This window comes from Rhinopithecus roxellana, chromosome 14 (genome assembly GCF_007565055.1).
Source record: "Rhinopithecus roxellana isolate Shanxi Qingling chromosome 14, ASM756505v1, whole genome shotgun sequence".
In the NCBI taxonomy this organism is placed as follows: domain Eukaryota; kingdom Metazoa; phylum Chordata; class Mammalia; order Primates; family Cercopithecidae; genus Rhinopithecus; species Rhinopithecus roxellana.
Window position 1 is genome coordinate 21,043,117 of NC_044562.1, and position 10,019 is coordinate 21,053,135.

The 10,019-nt window shown below is 36.6% G+C and overlaps 1 pseudogene; it reads left to right on the forward strand.

Annotated features, from left to right (window-relative positions):
- Window positions 1-4,117: 4,117 nt before the first annotated feature.
- On the forward strand, window positions 4,118-9,408 carry LOC104682008 (annotated as a pseudogene).
- Window positions 9,409-10,019: the final 611 nt, after the last annotated feature.

Below are 10,019 nucleotides of genomic sequence, written 5' to 3' on the forward strand. Positions count from 1 at the left end.
AATTAAAATTAGTAATTTAATAAATAGGTGTGGAATAATATTCACAAAATAAGTAATAATGGGTACAGGACTCAACTGAGTTGGTTTAAGGAACCTGATTCTTTCTATAGGCTGAATTGATTAAACCAGAGATAATCAATTTACCTCCATGAAGAAAATTAAGATGAATTAACAAAGCAATTTGTAACAACAGGTGGTGTCGACAATGGTTAAGAGACAAGCTTTGGGCTGAGACTGCCTGGGTTTGATTTCTTGAGCATCTGTGGAATCAGAAATAACAGCACTTGTCTTCTAGAATTAACAATTCTAATGAAGTAACAAATGTGAAGCGTGAAGCATGGTGTTGGCACATAGGGCCCTGCAAGTCGTAACAATTAATAATATCACTATCATTAATTAACTCAATTGAAAATAACCCACAACTCTAGGGATATGAGAATGTAAATAGTCCTGTAAACGATTTAAAATATATTATCATAACCCTGTATCTACTGGAAAGAACTATCATTTGCATTGCTCGCCTATCCTAAACTTGAGTACTTAAGAAAACGAACTTAGAGTCCCTAAGATGCCTTCCAGCTTAACATTTCACATAAGCTCAAATTATTGCTACTACTCTTTCATATTCCACAACAATGTTGTTGAATGCGTTTTTCCACAGAGAAAGTTGACTTCCTTATATTAAATTACACATTTTAAAAAATTGGTAGAAAATAGTAAGATAGTAATTTACCATCACAATACAGCGTTTGAAAAATATCCAGAGAAGTATGATACTGCTTTTGCATTAGTGCCATATTGAAGAAACAAACCTTTCTATGCATGAACTGATAATATTCATCATATTATTTTAGGAGTCTCCAGGTTTAAAATGTCAAGTGTCTTTAAGTATGCCAAATTTTGACCTAGAAATATTTTAATAGCAAAGATTTTTGTTTTTTGTTTTTTGTTTTTTGTTTTTTTTTTTTTTTTTGAGACGGAGTCTTGCTCTGTCGCCCAGGCTGGAGTGCAGTGGCCGGATCTCAGCTCACTGCAAGCTCCGCCTCCCGGGTTCACGCTATTCTCCTGCCTCAGCCTCCGGAGTAGCTGAGACTACAGGCGCCCGCCACCTCGCCCGGCTAGTTTTTTTGTATTTTTTAGTAGAGATGGGGTTTCACCGTGTTAGCCAGGATGGTCTCGATCTCCTGACCTCGTGATCCGCCCCTCTCGGCCTCCCAAAGTGCTGGGATTACAGGCTTGAGCCACCGCACCCGGCCTAAAAGCAAAGATTTTTAAATTATGCACCGTCTATTCAAGTAATAACACTGAACGGCAATAAATTATAAAATCATCACTATTAAACAATCTAATATTGGCTTATGCATGAAATAGACTTTTCATTAAATAAAGCAAAACTTCATATGATTTTTACATGCAATTCAATACAAAGGTATTATCTAGAATCTTATGCAGGACATGTCTATTTTTATTAATTTAATGAAAAGAGAATGGATGACATAAACCTAAATAAAGATGACCTTAGTCTGCTCTGAGGATTTTAGTCTGCTTTCCCAACTCACATCTCTGTAAAGAATTTGAGTTTCAGTGTGTTTGTTAAAAATAATAAAAAGTAATGTTATTTTCATACATATTCTTCTGTATGTGTATAAACACATATTTTATATAGAGAGATGTATGTTGTGTGAAGAATGACAAGGTGAAGCAGCAGAAATTAACCCTGATTTTCTCAGTCACTGTTTCTATGGAAACATGACAGCTAACAGAAATACATAAAATCTGAACTCCTTTCCAGTAACATTAGTATAATTGTCTCACTCTTGACAAAGGAAATAGTATTGCTCATGCCTGTATTTTCAGAACAATGTTTTCTAAATGAACCAAACTATTGGCTCATTTAGAAACCGTCTCCTTTCTAGTTGAGAACAAATTCAATTTTTATTAAAGTTAATTTATTTTAAGTTTCTCCTTGAAAACCCTTTAAGTTATGCATAATATAAGGCACATGAATTATAGTCTGTGAATAAAGCCTGTAACCACCTAATACAGTGTCCTGTGGAATGTGTTCACAATTAGATTTTAAACTCAGATATTTAAATGGCAAATATTTAATACCTTTTTTGCTGTTATATAAGATAATTCATTGATTTTGGAGTAAAAATTGAAAATAAGTTGAAAGTTAACCTGCAAAATAAATGTAAAGAATTACATAAACCCATGGCTACTGACTACAAACACAAGCAATGGCATGTGTCGTCTGTGAGTGCTGTCTCATTATAAAGGTAGAATAGGTGTCCTCTTGCCTCACAGAGCTGAAAATATTTCTTATCTGGACTTTTACAGAAAAAAAAGTTTGAATAAAGTATGCCAAAGTATACTCACTGTCTCATTGTTGCAATACTAAAACATTGGAAATAACCTAAACATATTTGAGACAATGAATAAGTAAAATATGAAATATTTATACAATGGGGTCTTACATAGAGAAAAATGAATAAACTTGATATATATATGGAAATGCATCTGATATGGACACTGGAAAATAAAGTATGGAGTGAGAAAAGCTGTATGTACTATGGTACGTTTTCACAAACACCATTTGTAAAGGTTTTAAAAGAAATCAATATTTTATGTAATAGCTTTTTTTAAATGTGTTGGAATGACTAATATCAAATCAAAGTAGTGGCATCTGGTGAAAGGGGGAGGAAATGGATGTTGAAAAAGAAACAAAGGAGACTTCAAATGCATTTTAATGTTTTATATATTATTTCTTATATATTAAAATGTTTTGAAGAAAATAAGAAAAATAAAACAAAAGAAATTTAACATTTAATTAATTAAAACACAAAATTTACAATTAATTTATCCCCATACAGTATTTCACTTATTATTTGCTTACCAAATGTCACATTTAATTAAAATGTTGAATTTGCTACATTTACTGAACAAAATTATCATGATTTTTTAGAAGTATTTTCTCAACCATTATATTCCAAGACATCAATTGCTTATGTTTTCAGCTCTGTATATTGTCATGATTAATTTGATAAAATGACAGCCTACCTTCTAAATACAATGTATTACTATGTATTACTAGAAACAAATTTTTAAAACCAATAAACTTACTGCTTTTTTTCTAAATTTAAAGATAGGTTTGTTCATATACATTGAAATGTTCCTCCTAAATTTTTCTCTATAAAGTTTGACTCCTTGCCTAAAGATAAAAAAGCAGTTTCTGAAACGTCATATCTCTAATCAAGTATTTATATTAATCTAATTAGCATATTTTATTTTATTTTTGAGCCAGAGTCTCGCTCTGTCGCCCAGGCTGGAGTGCAATGGCGCAATCTCAGCTCACTGCAACCTCCTCTCAGGTTCAAGTGATTCTCCTGCCTCAGCCTCCCGAGTAGCTGGGATTACAGGCGCCTGCCACCATGCCCGGCCAATTTTTGTATTTTTAGTAGAGACGGGGTTTCACCATGTTAACCAGGCTGTTCTTGAACTTCTGACCTCAGATGATCCTACTGCCTCAGCCTCCCAAAGTGCTGGAATGACAGGTGTGAGCCACCCCACCAGGCCTCTAATTAACATCTTAACCTGTATTGCTTTACTGTTCCTAGGAGGAAAAAAATTGTTACAACTTATCAGAAATAAACTTTCTTTTGATGTTTGTTCAGTATCCTGAGAAGTTAACCTAATTCAAATAAGTAAGCAAGGGTTTCAAGTCACAGATTATTTTATCTAAAGTATGCAGTTGAGAACATGTGTACCTCGCCTCTCACCTCATTTCCTAATCCTTGTGTCTGTGTCCCAAGAAGTTAGAGACCAAGAATAAATGATTGTGAAAAATCACTTCTTTTTGGAAATGAGCAAAATTAACATCTCATAAAACACCAGTGAAGAAAAATCCAATTTAGCATCTTGACAGAGGCCCAAGAAACTATTTTATTTTGAGCAAAAACTCAGTGAGCCACATTATCTGCAAGAAAGGAAAGCGACTGAAGAAAATTTTTATAGTAAATATAATTCTAGTATCCTGTTTTTACATGTTGAAAAAAAGTAAAAAAAAAAAAAAAAAAAAAAAAGATAATCACAAAATTCTTCCGTTCCTGCTTTCAGTATGATCATTTCAGCTGTAAATTCAGCAATGATAACAGTCAAAAACAGCCAATTAATGAATAAAGGTAAACAAACTCTTTATTCTTAAGTTAATAGAAATTTAAAGTAAAATTTTCGGTTTTGGTCACGTGAATAAAAATGTAGAAACATTGCTTTGTTTGAGTAACCACTTAATGTGCAGAACAAATTTTCTTTCTAGAATGAGTACTTGTGGCAAGGGTAAATAAGGGACCAAATGGACACGAAGTGAGATAAGTCTTACAATGGAGTAAAACTCAGAAATGTCTTTTCAGGGCAGGAGTGAGAATCATTAATAGAGCTAGGTCCTAAAATAGAATGGGGATGAGGCTTAGGGGTAGCATGAAACTCATGGACAGGTAAGTTTCAGATATGGAATGAAATTCAGAACTTAGGAAAAATGAAAGATGGCAGGAGATAAAAGTTCCCACTGATCAGAAGAATGGGAAAAGATGTTCTTGCAATCTGAAAAGCATGGAGAAATTCACCATTATATTTTCTCACACTGTGCTTTCACCGCTTTGCCCCATACAAGATCTAGTCATGAAAGTATATACATAAAGGCTAAAACTCCAGCTTTTTGGGAAGTGTGTGGATGAAAGGGGCCCTTGGCAGCCAAAGATTAGTGAAACACGTAGAGAAGAGGAGCTGGAGAAAATTGCCCTTTTAAAAAAAAATTAAGAAATGGGGTCTTGCTCTGTGGCTCAGGGTGTAGTGAAGTGGCACAATCACAGATCACTGCAGCCTTAAACTCCTGGGCTCAGATGATCCTCCTGCCTCATGCCCCTGAGTAGTTGAGATTACGAGTGTTAGCTGCCATGCCCAGAAAAAAACATACTTTGAATGGAGTCCTGAGCTCAACCACAAGAGGCACATGCGTGGAGCTGATCTAACACAACATAGTGAAGCTTTGAGAACTGACCTATAGTACAGACCACTGCCTAGATCACAGAGGAACCCCAAAGGCACACACAACAGAGCAGTTCAAAACAGCACAGCAAAGGATTTTATAAACAAAAATGGCATTCAAACAATAGTCTACAGATGTGGATTGGTACTCATAGTCCGAGTGCAGCCAAATTGATTGCATGCTAAAAGAAACAACATTCTCCAGAAAATTATAAAGGCAGCAGAATTTTATTACATAATATTCAAAATGTCCAGGATATAATAAAAATATTTGATATATGAATAATCATAAAAATATATTGAGGGATTGGGCCAGGCGCGGTGGCTCAAGCCTGTAATCTCAGCACTTTGGGAGGCCGAGACGGGCGGATCACGAGGTCAGGAGATTGAGACCATCCTGGCTAACACAGTGAAACCCTGTCTCTACTAAAAAATACAAAAAAACGAGCCGGGCGAGGTGGCGGGCGCCTGTAGTCCCAGCTACTCGGGAGGCTGAGGCAGGAGAATGGCGTAAACCCGGGAGGCGGAGCTTGCAGTGAGCTGAGATCCGGCCACTGCACTTCAGCCCGGGCGACAGAGGGAGACTCGGTCTCAAAAAAAAAAATATATATATATATATATATATATATATATACAGAGAGAGAGAGAGAGAGAGAGAGAGAGAGAGAGAGAGAGAGAGAGAGAGAGAGATTAACTGTTAAGGGAAATGACAGTCAATAGGCAGATGCTAAACCCAAACTGACCAAGATGTTGGACTTATTCAAAAAAGACTTGGAAATTAGAATTATAGTTATGGCCCATGAATTAAGAGTGAACACTCTTGAAACAAACGGATAGATAGTACTCAGGAGAGAAACAGAAGAAATAGAAAAGAATAAAATGGCATTTTTTCTTTTTGAGTCAGAGTCTTGCTCTGTCGCCCAGGCTGGGGTGCAATGGCACGTGATCTTGGTTCACTGCAACCTCTGCCTCCCAGGTTCAAGCGATTCTCCTGAAAATGGCAATTTGATAACAAAGAAATGAATTAGTGAGAATTTTAAAATTCACTGAAAGAGAGCCATATCAAAATGGAAATAACAGAAGAAGGAGTCGGCAGGCTTGAAGATAAAAATCAATAGGAATTATATCTTCTGAAAAAAAAATTGAGAATATTATAAACACAGCCTCAGAGACTTGTAGGACATTAACAAAAGGTTATTCATGTTATCATTAGAATTCTGGAAGGAGAAAAGATAGAGATTGGTATGGAAAAAAAGGTTTGATTTAATAATGGCTGAAAACATCACTAGTTGTATGAAAGATAATCCCATAGATAAAAGAAGCTCAGTCAACCTCAAATAGATTAAACTCAAAGAGAACCACACCCAGACACATCATAATTGAAGTATTGAAAATCAAATATTAAGAAAAATCTTAAAAGCAGACAGAAAAACATGGCATTATGTAGAGAGCAATGAAGATTCAAAGAACTACACATCTCTCGCAAATAATCATGGATGCCAGAGACAGTGGATCAATATTTTGAAAGTGCTGGGGAAAACAACAACAACTCTGTCCTTCTAGAATTCTATATCCAGTGAAAACGTACTTCAGGAATAAAAACAAAATAAAGATATTCAAAAATGGTTAAAAAAATATATATATATACAATTTGTCACCAGTACACCTGTTCTAAAAGAAATGCTAAAAAAGAAAAAAAAAAAAAAGTTTGTATGCAGAGAACCATACAAAATAAGGAAACTCGGAACTTCAGAATGAAGAAAGAACCACCAAAATGATAAAAATATAAATAATTGTAATAGGCTACTTTCTCTTCAAGATTTTAAAAAATGTGTATGAGTATTGAATGGAAAAAGTACATCATATATCACTGTTTAATGTGGTTTTCAGTGTTCACAGATATGACACATATGGCACGTATTCATAAAGGAAGGAACAAAGGGACCTGTAGTGTGATAGCTGTTTCTATCACACTACGTCAAGTAAGACAGCTACGTCTTACTTGAGGTGATAAAATATGACCTCTAAGTAGACTAAAAAGTTAGACATGTACATTTTAATCCCTGATAAAGCACTAAAAATTACACAACAATAATCAAGATTTTAACAGGTTGATTCTAAAATTCACATGAAAAGGCAAAAGAATTAGAATGGCCAAAACAATGTTGAGAAAGAACAAATTTGCTCTACACACACTACCTAATTTTAGGACTCACTATAGAGTCGTAATGATCAAGAACGTGTGGGAGTGACAAAAGGATAGACATATTGATCAATGGAACATATAGCAAGTCCAATAATTCATCCACACATAGTCAATTAATTTTTGATAAACTTATAAAGCTGAATCAAGATTTTAGATTTTATCGTACTTACAAACTTTGGATCTGTGAATGTCATTGTTAAGAGAATGAAAACACAAGCTAGGAAAAAATACTTTCAAATTACATATTGAATAAGGATATAAATCCAGAATATGGAAAGAATTCTTAAAACAACAAGGGAAAAAACTCAAAAGTTTGTAAAATGTTTTAACAGACACTTCATCACAGAGTACCTATGGATGATAACTAAATACATAAAAGTATGTTAAATTATATTAGTCCTTAGAAAAACACAAAGTAAAATTATAAAGGATACCAGTACATGCCCAACAGAATGGTGAACATTTTTGAAATGCCAATACCAAGTGCAGACCAGAATCTGGAGCAACTGGAAATCTCATACATTTTTCATAGGAATGCAAAATGGTACTCTGGAAAATACTTTAACAAACTTATTATACATGGACGCATGTATGTTTCAGTAATCTTATTCTTAGGTACTTACACTAAATAAATGAAAATATATTTATACAAAAACCTGAACACAAGTGTTTATAGCAGCATTATTTATAATCACCGCAAACTAGAAACCACCTAAATGTTTTCATCAGTTAAGTAAGTAAATGGATAAACAAAGTTTGGTACATTTATACAATGCAACTTTGCTCATCAATAAAAATAAACAAGTTGCTGATACACATGACAACATAGATGTGAAAGAAGACAGACTTAAAAGTTTATATACTGCGTGATTCCATATATATGACATCCTTGAAAAGTGAAAACTCTTACGATAAAGGACAGATCAATGGTTTCCAGGGGTAAGAAGCATGTATAACATTTGACAAAAAAGAAACAGCCCAGGGCAATTTTTTTTATTTGAAAGAACTGTTCCGGGAGCTGGCAGCAGAGGAGCCCGGGACATGGGTCCAGGGCAGGGTGCACCGTCGTGGGGTGGGAGCTGGCACCATCGCCACAAAGAAATTTGCCAAGGCCAGCTGGGCCCATGGCTCTTGCCTGCAATCCCAGCACTTTGGGAGGCAGAGGCGGGTGGATCATCTGAAGTCAGGAGTTCGAGACTAGCATGTTCCAACATGGTGAAACCCCATCTCTACTAAAAATACAAAAAATTAGCTAGGCATGGTGGCGCGCGCCTGTAGTCCCAGCCACTCGGGAGGTTGAGGCAGGAGAATGGCTTGAACCTGGGAGGCAGAAGTTGCAGTGAGCCAAGATAGTGTCACTGCACTCCAGCTTGGGCAACAAAGCAAGACTCCATCTCAAAAAAAAAAAAAAAAAAAAATAGGAAAAGAAATTTTCCAGGCCAAGTATAAGGAGCGAGGGACAGTCTTGGCTGAGGACCAGCTAGCCCAGATATCAAAGCAGTTGGGCATGTTCAAGACCAACCTGGAGGAGTTTGCCAGCAAGCACAAGTGGGAGATACGGAAGGATCCTGAGTTCCATGTGCAGTTCCAGGACATGTGTGCAACCTTTGGGGTGGAGCCTTTGGCCTCTGGAAAAGGATTTTGATCTGAGATGCCGGGTGTGGGGGATTTTTATTACGAACTAGGTGTTCACATTATCAAAGTGTACCTGGTGCTGAGCAATGGAGTGGAGGTCCGATAACTCTGGAGGAACTACATAACAGTTGTTAAAAAGAAGAGGCAAGTTCACCCAGGAAGTCAGTCAAGAGGACCTGATCAGGGCCATCAAGAAACTAAAGGCACTTGGCACTGGCTTCGGCATCACCCCTGTGAGTGGCACTTACCTCCTTCAGTCTGTTCCAGCTGAATTCAATGTGGATCACACCATGGGGCTGCAGCTGGCAGGGAAACATGGCTATTGACTGTCAGAGAGATCAAAGCCAGTCTTAAATGGGAGATGGAGCGAGCAGCGAGCGGGACAAAGGCCGGAACACCTGCTGAGAGAAAGGCTGGCATGGCTGGACTTACAGGCCCCAGGGGAGACCCACTACTGGCTGCCAGCTCTCTTCACCAACCCCTCCTCCCTTACAGCTGAGGAGGCCAGAGAAGTCCTCTCCTGAGTGTGGAAGGGCACACAGCAGCAGGTAGGGAGAAGAAGGGAGGCCTGTTGGCCAATAAACCTGGGCAGTTTTGTTTATTAAAAAAAAAAAAAAAAAAACAGAAAAAAAAGCTCCCCCAGAAAAGAACTATTCTATATTTTGATTATAATGGAGGTTACGTGACTATGCTTTTGTTAAAACTCTACATCAAAAATGTGTTTTACAGTATACATTTTAAAAATTCAAAAGGAAACAATAGGAATTGATGATAGCCATTTTACCACTAACCTTATATCAACCTTTCTTACACTTGATTACATACCTCTGCAGCTCTACCCGCAATGGGTATGAGATGCTGAATTATAAGGAGTTGAATGTACACTTGCGTCTCCATCTGAATATATGGGGGTGGAGCCATTGAAAGCAAAGCTTGTGAGTTTCTCCTGGAAGGATCACGTGCCCAAGATCAAAGGAGGAATGAAACCGCAGACTCCTAAGCATCACAGCATGGTTATTTCTAAGGTCAGGGCATCACTTTGCTAATTAATATCAGAAGTATTATTTCCTAAATAAGATTTATGCCTTTTCACTTTGCTATAATACGATGGTGGCTCATAGTTAAAAGTAGGAGA